Source organism: Rhineura floridana, chromosome 6 (genome assembly GCF_030035675.1).
Source record: "Rhineura floridana isolate rRhiFlo1 chromosome 6, rRhiFlo1.hap2, whole genome shotgun sequence".
Lineage (NCBI taxonomy): Eukaryota > Metazoa > Chordata > Lepidosauria > Squamata > Rhineuridae > Rhineura > Rhineura floridana.
Genome location: NC_084485.1, coordinates 118,490,648 through 118,508,841, shown reverse-complemented (window position 1 = coordinate 118,508,841; position 18,194 = coordinate 118,490,648). Strand labels below are relative to the sequence as shown.

General features: G+C 43.4%; 1 protein-coding gene across 2 annotated transcripts in view; it reads right to left on the bottom strand.

Moving 5' to 3' along the window:
• LRRC8C (leucine rich repeat containing 8 VRAC subunit C) overlaps nt 1-11,136 on the bottom strand; it is a 76,864-nt gene extending 65,728 nt beyond the window's left edge. The window contains exon 1 of one of the 2 annotated variants that reach the window (XM_061633599.1): nt 10,901-11,136. The gene's annotated coding sequence lies outside the window, so the exon portion shown is untranslated. Of the gene's footprint in view, nt 1-10,751; nt 10,861-10,900 lie in introns of those variants that run through there. The other variant, XM_061633600.1, reaches the window with a different exon arrangement.
• Between the last annotated feature and the right edge of the window lie 7,058 nt (nt 11,137-18,194).

The window sequence follows — 18,194 nt, the reverse complement described above, 5'->3', positions numbered from 1 at the left end:
TAAAATCCAGTGCATGCTATCTTGTAAAGTTTACTGAAGCATAGTGGATGCATTCCAAAATAGCCACCATGGTTTGTTTTACTGTTTATGATGGTTTTAGTTTTTTCTCTTTTCTTTAGTTTTAAAACATTAACAAGAAAGGAGGAAGTGGTGGGAACTGAAAGAGAGATGGAAAAAGAAGTTTTGTTTTAGAAGAAAGAAATAGAAAATGATGGAGACTGATGTTTAGCATACTATTTAAAGCAGCATGAAATATCTGATTTAGTTAATTCAGCAAACCCAGGAGAACTTCCTTAAAACGCCACTTAGGCAACTGACGTTTACATCCTTCTCACCCTGAAAAACTGAATCCCTTCTGTGCAGAGTGCCTTTGGTTAGTCTAAATGCCTTTTGTGACCTCTCTTGTCAACTCAAGCATGGATTCATTCCAGGCATCTCTTTGGCTCTAATTCAAACAAAAATAAAAATAAAAATCAGGCAGGCAATCAAGATTGTTTCTACCAGAAGGAGGATGAAAACATTACCAGAAAACCAATTTAATTAAACTGATCTGTTTCTCCAACAAGACAGTTTTAAGATTTATTCTCTATGCTGATTGAAATGCCTTGACTGTGCAACAAGTACTTGAAATGACTGTTGAGAAATTAATATAATACAGTATCTCAATGTGGGTCCAATTTATGGAAGACTGTAGTACAGAAATCCTGATTTCTTTGCTCCAGTCAAAAGTCTGTTTACTCAGAAGCATATCCCATTGATTTCAGTTAGGGTTACCTTAAGTTAAATAATCTTAGGAGCTGTGCAAGCCAACGCATGTCATGTTCGATAAGGTTTACTCCAGGTGTACTCAGGACTGCAGCTGACAGCACAATCTGTGCAGCGCTGCTAGCCACGACCTTAGCGATACCATCCAGGCCGTACAATATTTCTTTGCCACCACTGCCGCCTCCTGATCCTGGTCCTGGTCCCAGCTCTGCTTCGCAGGCTGGCCGGCCATGAACTTCCAGGCGGACCCGTGCGAGGTGCCAGGCAGCAGCAACAGGAGGGCCCGTTGGGCCAGTTGCCGGGCGGCACATCACAGCCGCAGTTCGGCTTCTCTGACTCGGCGGCTACCTGCGTCGAGATTGGGCACTTCGAGTCGGTGCACCCTAACATCTACACCGCAACATCTATGCCATCTACGACCTTATTGAGCGCGTCAACGATCTCACGCTCCAGAGCCGGATTCGCAAGCATGTCATCTCCATCGAGGGCCACAGAAATACAGCTGGAAGAGCTGGATATAAACCACGCAGGAGACAAAGCCGTAACAACTCAAGCCAGAATTCCAACAAGATCAGAAGGATCCAGTATGATTCCTACAGTATGATACCTACTATTGGAAGCTTGTAATTGCTGTTTTTTTTCTTCTTTTAATAATGTTATTTGTTATTTAATTTTGAGAATTGTATTATTGTATTGATGTATTATGTTCTATTGATGTATTGCTATATTCGTGTTTTTTGTAAGCCGCCTTGAGGGCCTTTTGGCCATAAGGCGGGGTATACATTTAATTAATTAAATAAATAAAATATTTACTCATAAGTAAATCCCATTGTGTTCAGTGGGGCTTATTCCCAGGTACGTGTGCATAGGACTGCAGCCTTAATCCTCTGGCATTCTCATGGAGATGACTTCCAAGCAATGTGTTCAGGATCAGGGTTGTAAACCTGGAAGAATGTACGGATTATTCCCAGGAAAGTGAGGAGAGACTGGTCCCTGTTTTCCCATCTTAGAATTAATGTACTCTTGTGGTGGAACAATGTTCTTGCCTTCTGTTATCCCCACCAGAGATTTCGGCAGTAAAACTGCCATGTAGCTAAGCATAAGTTCAGTGAGATTTAAAAAGAGAAATTAAAAAAAATAAAAATAAAATAAAAAAGCTCAAAGAGATTTAAGCTGCCTAACTATGTGCAGGACTGCAGCAGCTCCACTAAACTCACAAAAACAGTGACAAAATGCCCTTCCATAATAATACATTACAAGGAACCGTAACACAAAAGCTAAAGATCAGCTGTAGAAGTAAGCCTATTGGTATATCACTTTGCATGGAAGTAGATAGTTTATACCTATCCATTGAGAGCAAATTTGATTTGCTGTCCGTTCAACAAAATACCCACAATGGTATACTTTGAACTGCAAGTGGGATACTTTGAACTACTATAGAACTACTTAGGGATAATTCAGATGGTCCAAAGCACCCCTATGCAGACTGACCAACTGGGCTAGCTTCAGAGCTGCATGTGTCACTCCAAGCAGGTGAAATGCATTGGTTCAGATGTAACATTCTTGATTCCCCAAACAATGGAGTGGAAGGTTGGGAACATACCAAAGGCTCTTGCAGTTCAGTAACTTCAATCCATTCTGTTTGAGCAAACCATACCTTACCATTACATCTGAACCAGGTTTGCCTACGAGACTATGGTTTCCTTCCAAAGAAAGGATTTGGAGTGGGTCTCAGTCTCCAGTTTGGAGACAAATCGGAGCCTGTACAAATCACATTTTGCACAATTCAAACATATTTTTTATTTAAAACATTTTATACTACTGTTCACCAAATCAGATTTCAGCGTGCTGAATAGCATAAAACAAATGCAAAAAACCCAAACAAAACCCTGAAACAGGGAAACAGCAGATAAAAACAGACAAAAACTTGTTCAATTAAATCAGTCAAAATCTGTAAAAAATGCCTGGGTAAATAACAACAACAACAACAAGGAGGAGGAGGCCTGGCACCTAAATAATAGCAGTGTTGGCATCAAGCAAACCTTTTTGGGAAGGGCATTCCATAACCAGAGTGCTACTGCCAAGAAAGCCCTCTCCCTTTTTGATTATCTCTGTACTTCTGATGGAAAAGGGAAATGGAAAAGGGGCTTCTTCAGAGGAAGGTGTAGAAGGTGCCTGCCTTCTACAGGCAGGTGGATATGCCACCTTCAGTTATTTGCTTCCCAAACCATTTGGGGCTTTAAAGATAAGAACCAGCACTATGAATTGGGCCCAGAAATGAACAGGCAGCCAATGAAGGTCTTTTAAAGTTGGTGAACCAGGAAGTGTCACAGAGCCCAGATGTGCTGAATGGAAAAGATGTCTGCCCACTTCGTATTTCATCATTTAACAGAGAACCAAAGTCTCCCATGAGAACCAGCAGAAATGATTTTGTACACAGTGACCAGTGAAGCAACTTTGGTGTGTATTTGGCTTATCTTAAAGGGTTGTTATAAGTATTATTTTTACTTATTTATTTATTTATTGTATTTGTATACCGCCCCATAGCCAAAGCTCTCTGGGCGGTTTACAGTAACTAAAAACATTAAAAACAAATATACAAGTTTAAAACACATCTTTTAAAAACAATTTAAAACACACTTTAAAAAATTTAAAACAATTTTTAAAAACACATGCTAAAATGCCTGGGAGAAGAGGAAAGTCTTGACCTGGCGCCGAAAAGATAACAGTGATGGTGCCAGGCACACCTCGTCAGGAACATCATTCCATAATTTGGGGGCCACCACTAGATAATGCATGTGAAGTACAATGAACACTTGCAAGTGCTACGCAAATGCTAAGTACTACTCCAGGAAAGAGATCTTTTAATTAAGGATTTACCACCTGCAGAAAAATGGCAATCAATATGAGGGACTATAATATGTCACAGACTCATACAATGACCCTCTATAAAATGTAAATCTGTGAATGAACAAACTGAGAAAATTTGCACTAGATTCTGCTTACAATTCCTTTTTCTTCTGGGATGTAATGCTATCTAAGCTTCTACTCATATGACAGTCTCCAGAGCTGACCAAATCCAGCAAATTTGCATGCATGAGGCAACTTAAAATGGGCATGTTTGTTTTATTTTTAGCCCGCCCTTCTTCAGCTGATCCCACATGAATTATAAGAACAACAATTCATACCAATAACAGCAGATAAAACAATGTAAACTTAGACTCCAGTGTTATAGCAGGTGAATCAAGTGAGGTATCCAGAGCACAGCCTTGTCCTGATTTCTTGGATGAGTTTCAGTTGGTACAGCTTGAGGACGTTGACAAGGTGCTTGGACAGGTTTGTGCAACCACTTCTGTGCTGGATCTTTGCCCTTCTTGGCTAATAAAAGCTAGCAGGGATGAAACAGCCAGCTGGGCCAGGGAAGTGATTAATGCCTCTCTGTGAGAGGGGTTGTCCCTGGCTGCCTGAAAGAGGTGGTAGTGAGACCGTTCCTGAAAAGACCCTCCCTGGACCCAGAAAATCTTAATAACTATAAGCCGGTAGCAAATGTTCCATTCCTGGGCAAGGTCCTTGAATGAGTGGTGGCAGACCAGCTCCAGACCCTCTTGGATGAAACCAATTATCTGGACCCATTTCAGTCAGGTTTCAGGCCTGGTTTTGGCACGGAAACAGCCTTGGTCACCCTGTGTGATGACCTCTGTCGGGAGAGAGACAGGGGGAGTGTGACTCTGTTGATTCTCCTTGATCTCTCAGCGGCTTTCGATACCATCGACCATGGTATCCTTCTGGGAAGACTGGCTTAGTTGGGAGTGGGAGGGACTACATAGCAGTGGTTCTGCCCCTACTTGGTGGGTCGGCTTCAGAAGGTGGTGCTTGGGGAATATTGCTCGGCACCCTGGACTTGCCAGTATGGGGTTCTGTAGGGGTCAGCTCTGTCCCCCATGCTGTTCAACATCTACATGAAACCATTGGGTTTGGTCATCCAGAGCTTTGGAGTGTGTTGCCATCAGTATGCTGATGACATGCAGCTCTATTTCTCCTTTTCATCTTCTTCAGGTGAGGCTGTCAATGTGCTGAACCAGTGCCTGGCTATGACAATGGACTGGATGAGGGCTAATAAACTGAGGCTCAATCCAGACAAGACTGAGATGCTGCTAGTGGGTGGTTCTGACCGGATGGTGGATGTCCAACCTGTCCTGGATGGGGTTGCACTCCCCCTGAAGGAGCAGGTTCGTAGCTCGGGGGTTCTCTTAGAACCATCTCTGTCACTTGAGGCTCAGGTAGTGCCTTTTACCAACTTCAGTTGGTGGCCCAGCTATGCCCCTAGTGTCATGGCCCCGTCAGAGGACTCATCAGACAAGGATGACTCGGGAGTAACAGCAGCAGGCCCAGAAGCAGCAGACCCAGAAGGAGAAACGGAGGAAACTCCTGAGAACCCAGCTCCTTCTCCCCTTCAGCTGCAGAGCACCACAGACACAGCTGAAGCCCTTCAGCCAGACGCAGCCAGTGAACAGGATACTTCCCCCTCACCTGCAGAACGTAGACAACAGAAGGTCAGGCAGAAGAGGGGCAGGCCTGTCCACTTAAGGCCAAAACGCTGATGGCTCACACCTGCTGACAAACCTGCTCCTTAAAAGTCAAATCTTGGCTTCAGCTTGTTGGTGACTACAACGTCAGGCGTGACCACTGTGTGTCTTCCTATCCCCTGAACCTTGACTTGGACTGATCTCTCGGCAAACTAGACCCGGACCTTCACTGATGTCTCTTCTGGATTTCTGGCTTGGCACGTAAGCTTTGAACGGCCTCTGCCCTTATCTTGCTTCCTCCTTGCTAGCCTGGCAGATTTATAGCCAAGCTGCCGGCTGAGGACTTACGGCCTGGCAATTACCAAGGAATCTCCAGTCCTGCCTGTACCCCCACCGACACTGCTGTCTCAGTGAAGAGCTGACACCTATCTGGACAGGGATAACCTAGCTTCAGTTGTCCATGCTCTGGTAATCTCCAATGCGCTCTATGTGGGGCTGCCTTTGAAGATGGTTTGGAAACTGCAGCTTGTGCAAAATGCAGCGGCCAGATTGGTAACAGGGACCAGATGGTGCAAACATATAAAAGCGATTCTGGCCCGCTTGCATTGGCTGCCTGTACGGTTCCAAGCTTGATTCAAGGTGCTGGTTTTAACCTATAAAGGGTTATATGGCTTAGGACCACGGTACCTGATGGAACGCTTCTCCTGACATGAACCCACCCATACACTATGCTCAGCATCAAAGGCCCTCCTCCAGGTGCCTACTCGGAGGGCAGCTGGGAGGGTGGCAATAAGGGATAGGGCCTTCTCAGTGGTGGCCCCCAAATTATGGAATGATTTTCCTGATGAGGTGCGCCTGGCGCCAACACTGTTATCTTTTCGGTGCCAGGTCAAGACTTTCCTCTTCTCCCAGGCATTATAGCATGTGTTTTTAAATTGCTTTTTAAAAATGTGTTTTTAAATTTGTATATTTGTTTTTAATGTTTTTAATTGTTGTAAACTGCCCAGAGAGCTTTGGCTATGGGGCAGTATACAAATGCAATAAATAAATAAATAAATAAATGTGCCATAAAACAGTTACAAAGCCTCTTTCGGCATCAAATTGCAGATGTGGCCAGCATCCCATAAATGCCCAGGTAAACAGCCAGGTCTTTGGCTGGTGCCAACATGCCTAAAGTGTTAGCACCAGGCATGCTCCCAGGATGAAGGCATTCCACAGTCGGGATGGCCAACGCAGAGAAGGCCTGTAAAAGCCTGATGTTACACCTGAGTAAGACTGATGCATCAGAGTTTTCTGACTAAGGAGTACCTTGCAAAAACTGATAGGTTATTCTTTTTGTGTGCCTGAGTGAACACAACAGGTGTGTTTCTTGTCTTCTGACAGGTGGGAGGACACTGAAGGTAGTACAAACATGAAATATACACAATGTTAGACCAGTGGAACAGGCACCAGCAGGAAGATCCAGAGCTCAGTAATAAAACACATGCTTTGGATGCAAAAGGACCCAGGTTCAATCTCTGACATCCTAGGTGGGACTGCAAAAGACCCATCCGAAACTGTGGACAGCCATTGCCATTCAGTGTAAGTCACAGGCAACTCTTGGCCTGGGGGCTACATATGGGCCTCAATATCATTTTATATGGCCCCCAATCTCCCCCTGAAACAGCCCCATTCTTCTCTCCCATCAGAATTCCTCCCTTCCTGTGTACTTCTTTTCCTTTCTTGCCTCTCTCAAGAGGTTCTGCGATCACTTCTACATTTGTGTGCGTGAGTGAGAGTAAAACAAGGTGGTCTTTATTTTAGATTAGTTCATCCTGAACACTTTGGGCCCAGACTCCACTCACTGCCAGCATATAGCCCCCAACACATTACCTGTGCGAGAATGTAGTCCTTGCCAGAAAAACCCAAGGACAGAAAGTACTGGACTAGGACCAATGGTCCAGTTTAGTATAAAGCAGCTTTTTGCGTACCACCTGGATTACAAAAGAAGACGGTGAAATCTAGAACTGCCCAAGAGGCAGCTATGAGATGGCTGTAAATAGATAGACATGCAGGAAGTACCATGCAGAAATAGAAGCATGCATCAACAGTTTAAAAACAACAGGAAAAAGAAGAGAGGAAATGACTCAAAAACCACAGGTGCTTAGCAAAGGGTCTTCATGCCTCACTACAATGGGAAATTGTAGTCATTTTCCCCAATTCCATATAAGCTAGTCTTGGCACCACTAAACACAGCATCACTCTCCAGAATTGGACATGTTGGATATTATTTCGTGTACTATAAGACACGGATAATATATAACCCACGAATGAGCAGTCTATTCTAGGACACAGACCATCTTCACACATCACATTTTGTAGGTGTCAAGAGAAATGGAACGTCTTCCCCGCCCTTCACCATAAGGTTCCAGGACAGGTTGCAACAATGGAATCCTACAACATTAAAACAAAATCGAAACAATATTCATCAAACAACAGAGGTAAGTCCAATAAAAAAAACCCACAAAGATCTTAACCGTCAAAGGCCAGGGTAAAGAGTTGCATCTTCAGCACACAAAGGACGGTATACAAAGAAGATGCTAGCTGCACCACTCTGGGGAGGGAGTTCTACAGTTTAGATGCTGTAAGAGAGGATGCCCAGGGCCACCATCTCCCATACTTCAGAGGGCAATAGAAGTACCAAGAGCACCCCCTTTTCACAAGAAGCACCTCCCAAATGGCATGGCACAACGGCATCACAGTGCTGCATGGGTGGAGCAAGTTGCACATAGCTAACAACCGCAGATGCCACATACAGTCAATGTCACTCTCAAGAAACATATCCTGAAACTACTGAAACCCACAATGGGCAGGTCAGGGATTAGGGAAGGGAAACCTTTTTTACCCTGAGGGCTTTTTTCAATTCTGGACAACTTTCCAGGGTCCACATGCCAGGAGTGGAAGGAGCCAGAGGCAAAAGTGAGCAGAGCAGAGAATGTGAATTTTGCTTTTGTACAGTAAGCTGGTTTCCACACATGCTCGCACACCCCTCTCCATCGTCCATCCAGACAAGGAAGAGGCATCAGAGTTCAAATACACTTTCTAGCCAGTTAAAAACAGTCAGGAGCGAAGCAGGGCCAGTGAGGGGTGTGGCCTGAGGCAAGTTCCAAGGGCCAGATAAGGAAACTTGGAGGGCCACACACCCACCAGAACGGAGGTTCTCCACCCCTGTACTAGGTACTCTACCCCTAGCTATCCATCCTCTTAAGTTTTCTGCCAGCTATCATCCCATTATGAAACCACAGAGTTGGGAGAGGGCCTTGTAGGCCATCTAGCCGAATTTCTAGAATGCTTTACGAGCTGCACTCAGACAGACCCCCACCACCACTTCAGGTGTTTAGGAAAGTCTGGAAGACCTGCTTGTTTCTCTCTTCTTTTTCTTGAGTTGCGTTCTGCCAATGGTCCAACCACCTGCTTGATGCAGGAAATCCAGAGCAAAAGCATCAGCAACTGATGGATATCTAACATCTGCTTGAAGATCTCCACTACCCTCTAGCATCAGAAGAGCCCTCCTGCATCAGACCAAAGCCCAGAATCTTATTCTCACAGTGCCCAATCAGATGTCTATGGAAAGCCCACAAGCAGGACTCGAGCACAATAGCACCCTCTAGGCAATGGGTTCTATAGAGAAAGAGAACAGTCAATTAGGTCCATAGGTATATATTCAAAAAATGGATAGGGCAGTTCTATCTGTACCATTAACAAACATATGCTTTTTCTTACATGGAATAAGCTTGATCTCAAACAAAGTCAAACCTTTAGCACTTATATGGGAGATTCTAAAAAATCCTTAGTTTCCTTTTGAATGGAATTACATGCGATAAAGAGAAGTTGGCAGGCCAAGGTTTCTCATATTACCAAGAATTGGGGGGGGGGGGAGGAAGAACCCATTAGATAGCACAATAAAACATCCTCTTTCTTCTTCTGAGAAAGCAATTTTAAGTAAGAGCTTTGTGCTTCAAGGCTTTTGATCCGCTCAATGTTCCACTTTTCATTATGGCTGAATCTTCTCACTAATTTCAGCAACCACATAAACAAAGCAATCTCTCGCAAGGAGAGGGCAGGCCTCTTTCAGATATTGTAGTATGTAATCAAGACTGCTAAAATCAAGAGTTTCAGGACTGCATATGAAATCTGCAAAGGCAAACTTATACATTCCTACTCAGAAGAAAGATCCATTAAGTTCAACAGGCCTCATTCCGAGGCAAGTGAGTACAGGATTGCAGCATGGAGATAGGGAGTTGGGGGTAAGATAGGACTCCACAACATACATGTCACAGCACAAAATAATAAGCCTCCCAGCCCCACCACAGGGAATTTAGTTTCCTGGGTGTGACCTTGCAAATGTGTCTCCAACAGTTTCTGACCCACAAAAAATAGGGTTGGAGGCCCTCTTGTCCTCATATAACCTTTGTCAGCTGTAACACATCAATGGCCTAAAAGAGAGTGGTGAGAGAGAACCACCACTTTTGCAAAAAGCTCTTTTGCTTGGTCACCTGAGAGAAATTCTTAGCTACTCTAATTGCCTCTAGTCCAGGGATAGGCAAAGAGTAGCCTTCCAGAGGTTGCTGGACTACAGTTCCCATCATCCCTCACCACTGTCCGGGCTGGCTATGGGAGCTGAAATCCAACAATCTTTGGAGGGCCACAGGTTCCTCATCCCCGATTTATAATAATGCAAAACTGAAATCCCATCACAGCTGTATCTTTATTTCAGTGGCCACTCCACCATCCCTTTCTAAGCTGTCGATCTAAATTCCTTAGTCGGGTAGAACTGGCTACTTGTTTTCCTTGGCCTCTGCCTTCCTCCTCCAATGACTGCCTGTAAAAAAAGAGGTAACGCTGCTGAAAAGCGAAGACACCGTCCTGTTTGAAGATCCTGCCTAGGGAATTCAGGGAGGTCCACACTGTCAGTCACTAACACGCAGCAACTTTTCAACACGCTCTCCTTCCGCAAAGGGGGGGGGGAGTCCAGCTAAAGTAAGCCGCGGGGATTTGTTGCTCGAAAACACAAACTTTCCCAGGAAGCAAGCGAGGACGGAACAACGCGCGGCAAGGGAATTGTGCCGAGAACTAACGGCTCGCTCATTGTTTTAGGAGAAGACACCAAAGCCCGCTAACTGGTCTGTGCTCAACGGCCTCCAGAGCGTCTCAACGGGGCGAGCACAATTTTGGCAAAAGCCACTCAAAGGAGCCAAGTCCCTTCCTCCTTAGCAACGGGCAAGCAGCGGCTCTCGCCCATGTACTCAAGAGGGGGGAAAGGGATGCCCACCTCTCAGCCTACGCGAAGGAAATGAACGATCGGGGTGAGCAGGTGGGTGTTAAGACCCCGGATCCTCCTCGAGGCGAGTAGTTAGACTCCGATCCCCCCCCCGGGCTCCCGCTTGCCCATCCTCGCTTGGAGGAGGGTCTCCTCCCCACCTCGTTTCTAGAGGCTCAAGCTCCGGCTGCAGGAGGAGGAACGAGAAGAAGGGCGCTACCGAGTTGCGGCGGGAGTCTGGGCGCGGAAGGGTCGCCAAGTGGCCGGCACAGGCGAGGGCGCTGCACCATCCGCCCCGATCGGCGCTCACCTCGACGGGAAGGAGAGAGCCCACGGTGTGGCGGCGCGATCACCGGCGGCGACAGGGCGCGAAGCTGAGGTTGTCGCCGGCGGCGGCGTCCTCCTCCATAGCAGTGCTCGTCTGTGGCCGATGCTCCCCGCCAAGATACGCGCGGAGAGCGCTGGGGCCGCTGTCCCCTGGTCCCTCCTCCGCTTCCAGCGGCCTCTCTCCTCCCACTGCCGGCGCCGCTGATGCAGCCGGCTGCCACCTCCGGGCCACTCCCCGCTTCGACGCTGGGGCGCACGTGGCTTCCCGAGGCTGGCGCTCGCGGGGGGAGGCGGGCGGGCGGGCTGGCTGAGGTGGCGACCCTTTGCCCGGGTCGAGGGTAGCGGATGAGGAACCTCGTAGCCTTAGCTTCGGAGGCGCATCGCTATAATCCGCGCTCACTTCCTTAGCGCACGGCACGCTTCCTCAGAAGTAAATCTCGCTGGCTTCAGTGGGGCTTACTCCCGAGTAAGTGTGCGAAGGGTTGCCGCCTAACAGTGCGATCCTGACCTGTCTACTCCGAAGAAAGCCCATTAACCAGTTCAGACCTATTTCCCGGCAGGTGGGTGCAGAAGTAAGGCCGCGATTTCTTCATGTAGGCAGCAGCCTTGTACTGAGCTCCAGACCATTTGTCTCTTTACCTCAGTACTGTAAAAAAAGCGCTGTGGTGCAGTCCTGCTGGGACGGTAGGAAGCTGCATTATACCTGGTCGGAGCAGGGGTCCAGCTAGCTCGGTATCGTTCACATTGAGCCTTATCTCAATGTGAAATATTGAGCCTTATCTCAATGTGTTCCTTATCTCGGGAAAGTGTGATTTGTTATTGTATTTTCATTGAAAGTTGTTATTGTCGCTTTTTAATAATGTTATTATCTTGTTATTTAAGTATTTATTACCTTGTTATTTTTAATAATGTTATTACCTTGTTATTTAGTTTTTGTAAATTGTACTGTTTTTATTGATATGTATCTATTTGAGGGCCTTTTGGCCAAAAGGCAGGATAGAAATCAACAACAACAACAATAAGCTGGAGAGGCCAGGATTTGAACCTGGGATCTCCTTATGTTAAGCACACGCTCTACCACGGAGCTGTAGCCTTTTCACTGGGACCAGTGAGATCCACCTTCATGAAATTCATCTTGGAACAATTACACGCTCTGGGTCCAAGCTACCTCACAGAGTTGTTGTGAGGATCAAATGTATGCTGCCCTGAGCTTCTTGGAGGTTAGGTGGGCTATAGGTGTAATAAGATAATGATGCACAGGGGGGTTATTTTGGAACGGTGCTGCACATGCATGCAGGTTTTTTGCAGCGTCCGCATGATGGGCATCAACACCAGCCTGTATCCCTCCCCTTTAATCTGGATGTACCCACTAATACATTTTTAAAAACCCAGTTGTTCACAACCAACTTGCAATATTAAGCCCATCTGGAAGCGCCTTAAATTGCTATTAGTGCTGTAACTTTGGTTAGGACTGAAATTGCAAAGCAGAGTAAGTTTTTCTCCAGCATCGGAACTCTCCTTCATGGATTCTGGCTGTTAAGCAAAGCAAATACAAAGGAGGAGGAGAGGGAGAAAGAATCTTGTGGGCACTTTGCACACACAGCTTATGCCTGATGAGTTTAATGAGTTTAAACTGAATACTCATGGGTTGTTGCATATACTAGTCACGCACGTTCGGAAGGAAGTTTGAGCCCTGCTGTATTCAGTGGGGCTTACTCCTCGCGGGTAAGTGTGTGTTGGATTGCTTCCAACTGCTGGAGGAGCTGACATCTCAACACAAAAGTATATTTGTGATCATTTCAGCATTATCAAATGGCTTTCCAACAGTCTTTTTCAGAGCATGCCTCATAGCAGCTGTGAGTTAGCAGATAAGTGACTTGCTTGTATAATCTTTACGTGAGCAAATAGTTAAAAATTAGTAAGGGGATTTAATAGTATCTGTGGTGCCCTCTGACTTGAACAAAATGTATTCATTTTGAGCTGCATTCACACTGTATGTTCATCCCACTATTCCACTTGAAACAGACATGGCTTCCCCCAAAGAATCCTGGGAAGTGCAGTTTGTGAAGGTTGCTGAGAGTTGTTAGGAGACCCCTGGACCGGGATAGCCTGACCGCTGTTGTCCATGGACTGGTAACCTCCAGCCTGGATTACTGTAATGCACTCTATGTGGGGCTGCCCTTGAGGTTGGTCCGGAAGCTGCATCTGGTGCAAAATGCGGCGGCAAGACTGCTCACTGGGGCAGGGTATCGCCAACATGTCATCCCACTGCTGAAAGAATTGCACTGGCTGCCCATTTGCTACCGGGCCCCGTTCAAGGTTCTAATTCTGGTGTACAAAGCCCTGTACAGCTTGGGACCAAGATACCTGAAAGACGGTCTTACCCCTTATATACCCAGTCAATCACTGCGCTCTGCAGGTGAGGGCCTCCTGCAGATACCATCTTATCAGGAGGTCCGTTCTGCACAACGTAGGAAACGGACCTTTAGTGTGGCGGCACCTACCCTGTGGAATTCCCTCCCCTTAAATATTAGGCAGGTGCCATCTCTGTTATGTTTCCGGCACCTAATTAAGACTTTCCCCTTTCAACATGCCTTTTACGTTGAGACCTATCCTAGTCTGCGTCTGTGTAGGAATTGCTTTTAATATGTGTTTTTAAAAACATTTTTTTCCCAAACAATGTTTTTTTTAACCCTTTTTATTTTAGATGGTTTTAAAAGCTTTTTTAAAGAATGTTTTTAAAGTTGTTTTGTTTTGACTTCCGGGAAGGGTGACTTAGCCTGTGCCTGCTTTTGAGACGGGCTCCTGCCTCAAAAGAAGCTTATTCAGATATATCAGTCAGTTTTTTCTTTTTTTTTTGACTGATTAAACTTCTCCCGGGTAGGGAGAAACGAAGAGATTAACCTCAAAGCCTATTTTTGTTGGGACGACCAGATCTCATTAATTTATGGGACGAGGTCCAGCCGACGAAGGTGGGACGGATTTTCAACAGCAAGCTCTATCTGTTAAAGCGAACGTTCATCTTATCTTCTAAGAGAGAACGCACTAACAGGCAAGCACCCTTCTTTCTATATTTTTCTTTTACTTGACTTAAATTGTTGCTGTTTAAAAGAGATTTGCCAGATTGATCGGTTTTTGACATCTCACTGGGGAGCCATAACTTCTCTCTGCTACGCACTAATTAATAGCTTATCTCTGTTTTTGTTGCAAAAAGCTGTCCTGGATTTGCATTCTAAAGATATACACAGAAGAGGGATTTCTATTCCAGATTTTTATTTTGAAGAATATTATACTGTCTGAGACTACTCTCTTTTTGGTCTATTTTATTTTGACGAATCTGTTTCTTGACGACTGCCATTAATTGTTTCGATCCTGGGAACTGCATTTTGTTTACTTAACTATGGAGAGATAAGGCTGTCTGCTCTGTTTATACTGTGATGTCACCAAGTTTGGAGTATTAACCCAATTGTTGCTGAAATAAGAAGTGGTTTTCCTATATTTTTCTTTTAAAATGGCAATTAAGAAAGTGGCTGAGAATCTGGAAATAACTATGTTTCAGAAAATAATGGATGAGATTGAGATAACGAAACAAAACCTGCGACAGGGTTGTAAGGAGCTGAAAATTGAATTGAGTAAAATGACGCAGGAGATTAAAGATATAGGGGTCCCTGTGAGAGAGGTGACCCTGGAAGGGGTCCCTGTGAGAGAGGAGACCCCGGAGATTGGAACAAACGTGGAACAGGAAAAAGATTTGGAGTCTATGGACTTTAGAAATAAAATCTATTGTTTGGAGACACAGGAGATTAAAGACATAGGGGTCCTTGTGAGAGAGGAGACCCTGGAGACTGGAACAGGGGTCCCTGTGAGAGAGGAGACCCTGGAGACTGGAACAGGGGTCCCTGTGAGAGAGGAGACCCCGGAGATTGGAACAAACGTGGAACAGGAAAAAGATTTGGAGTCTATGGACTTTAGAAATAAAATCTATTGTTTGGAACTCAATGTTATCTCTGAAGAAATTAATGAAGATTCTAGAGATAAAGTTATCAATGGCATGGATAATCTTCTGGACTGGAATGATGTGATGGAGCCCAATATAGAGAAAATTTATGGAATTAACTGCAGCCATGTAACAATGGAAAAACTTTCAAGAGATGACCCAGTGTATTTTGAAAAAAAGAACAGAGATATGATTTTACAGCAGTATTTCAGCAACCTATTCAGAATGGATGGCAAGAAAATATTTGGGATAGAGGTAATTCCCATCAGACTCTTACTATATGACTATGGCTTTGACAGCAAGATTATTATGGAATACTGATAATGGAAGATTGGATACTGAAATTACTGGACTTAACAAGACTACTGAAGATGGAAGATGGAAAATGGAATTAATAGGGATAATAGAACAATGGCTACTGAAATTACTGAACCTAACAGATTCTGATGTGATGGATTAATTGAAATGTTTATTTTGACTATGGTTATGACAATAAGATTATCATAATTAGTAATGAGATGGATTAATCGATATGCTTATCTGGAAAAAAAAAATTGATAGATATATTTCTTAAAGAATTGAAACCTCTCTTTGACTTTTTGTGGAAAGAATAAAGTAATGTTTATGAGATTTGATGATTAAGTAAGATAACTATTGGAGGAAAGTGATTTTATAATATGACTTAAGAGACAGGATTGTTATATATTATAGACTTATAACTGATCTGATCTTTGACAAATGGGAAGTCAATATTTTACTCTTTATTTTTTATTTTTATTTTTATTTTTATTTTTTTTATTTTTTATTTTTTTTTGTTTAACTATTTTTGATTTTGTTTTTTGTCTTTGAATGTTTTATGATTTCGTCTTGTATGTTTTATGAAAATTTGAATAAAAATTATTGAAAAAAAAATAAAGTTGTTTTGTTTTAATGTATTTTAAGGTCTGTTTTTATGATGTTTTAAAGTGTTGTTACTGCTTTTGTTGGCCGCCCTGGGCTCCTGCTGGGAGGAAGGGCGGGATATAAATGAAATAATAAATAAATAAAATAAATAAATACAAAGAGTGGTAGATCAAGAACAAACCTTCGTTACAACTCGTTTGTCTGGAGTGAGACAAACCACGAGCTTGGACTAGGATGCAGCTGGCTCAGCCCCATGTAGCACAGCAGCAATCGGACTGGGGGAGAAGAAGAGCAGCCACGTTCTTTGCTTCAGAAATCTGTCGATTTCATCATCTGTGCAAAGCCATGGGTTGTCTTAGCTGTGGTGTAATGTGCAAACTGGGCCAGTTTATTGAAGATGTAGTTCTTATCACTGCTCTCATTTGAATTTGGAGGGCTTTAAAATAACATGCCACTTTTGGGTACATTAGGACTGGGATGGACCCTCTGGCGCAGAAATGCTCTTGTTCTTGCATGTGATACTTAAGGTTTTTTATTATGTTTATAGCACTTCAAATGGTGCTTCTGAACACCGCATCACCATCACATCAAACGCATAACTGAGACTATCCTAACCAATAAAACTAAACTGTATTGAATAAGGACATTAACTTAAGCATCTTATTGATTGGAGCCTACTTCTCCATAGTATATAAATTCACTTTTTCAAATAGTCCAAATGGCCATTGATGCTAGTTCTCTAGGTCTAGATTGATTTCAGAACTGAATAAATAAAAGCCCAATTTTCCCAAAAGATTTCTGTTGAGATATTTCTTCCTTTCTATAAAAGTTTATAGGTGGTGATCTTATTAACATAACATTGCACATTTTCCTTCTCCATAAACTAACATATGGTAAGATCACTGAGTTGTATCCAACACTAGAGTAGAGCCATTGAAGTTAATAAACATAACTGTCTTAGGGTTATTTATTTCAGTGGGTTTGCTCTGAGTAGGAATAGCATTGGATACAACTGACTCTTTTCAATGTTAATAATTAACATCCTCTGGTTAACACATATGAGATCATCACTATATGTTCTCTTTTTACGTGTCCTTTTATTTCTCCACAAAGCATTATTTGTGGATTTAATTGTATATTATATCCTATTATTTGATAGCTTGTAAAACATCCATCAAGGGACCATCTTCTCTTTTAATGTCGGTAGGTTGTTTTGAAAAATATAGGTAATTTGTAGTAATACTACTGCTAACAATAACAGCTAAAAGAGACATCACTTGCATTGTTGTTGTTTTGAAAATCCAGAACGGTAGTCATGGTAGTCTGTTGCAGCAAAATGCATTGGTGGGTATATATTCAGATGGGTAGAAGGAGGAAAAATAAGAGGGGTTAAGTGCGATGAACTACAGAAATTACAGTGACAATTCAGCCAAGTCACCATTCACAACAGCAGTATTAGACAATAACAAAACCACCCCAACATTACTAAGTAAGTTAATGCCTGCAATGTGACAGGAAGCCTCTGTCCTTATTCACGCCTCAAGTGATGGAATAAATCTCTTGATGAATTTTAATTCAGCAGTTTCACACTGGAATATCCCTTTGAAATTCCTCTGTAACAGAAGGGCAACTTTGTGGCCAGCTGTAGAGTATTTTAGGAGACTGAAATATCATCATGTCAGTGTTCTGGGGAAGGGGGGAGGAATATGTGCAAGCCCTTCCAAAGTTCTGAAAATATGTATAATCTGTGCAAGCCTTTCATTTATAGCCTTCCCATTGCAGCTTCTGTAATTCATCACCCAAAAGATGGTGTTTGTGTTTTGATAAATTGGAAGATTCAGCATTAAACAGAAAAAAGTTAATCCTCATAATTGTAAACAGATCTTAAACTTTGAAATAAGTAATCTCCTTTTAGGGAATAAATTCCATATTTCAAAGTCACATGTAAATATTGCCTTAGGGTTGCATATTTCCTGCAGAGCTTTATGTATTTCCACCATTTTCCAATGTTTCTAGATCATGGCCAAACAATCAATCACCCACAGCCCAACCAAAAAAAATTTTTTTTAGTTGCCAAGGATGTTTGAATGACTTTATGGTATTTTGGGGGTGCTAAATCCAAAAATGACATTAGTTTTGCCAAATTGGCTCTAGTTTTTGAGATAATGGATACCCCTCAAATGACAATTGTACCCCAATACGACCTGTAGCTGCTGACATATGCAGCAGGGTTTGGTCTGTCTTTTTACTCTTGAACATTGTTTTGCAAGTTTATCCATTGCATATAATATATTGATACTTTTTTTTCTTTTTGAAGAGGAATATGAGTTTGTCACAAAGAGGCTGCTTAAACAATCCTAATGCATTCTGCTACATT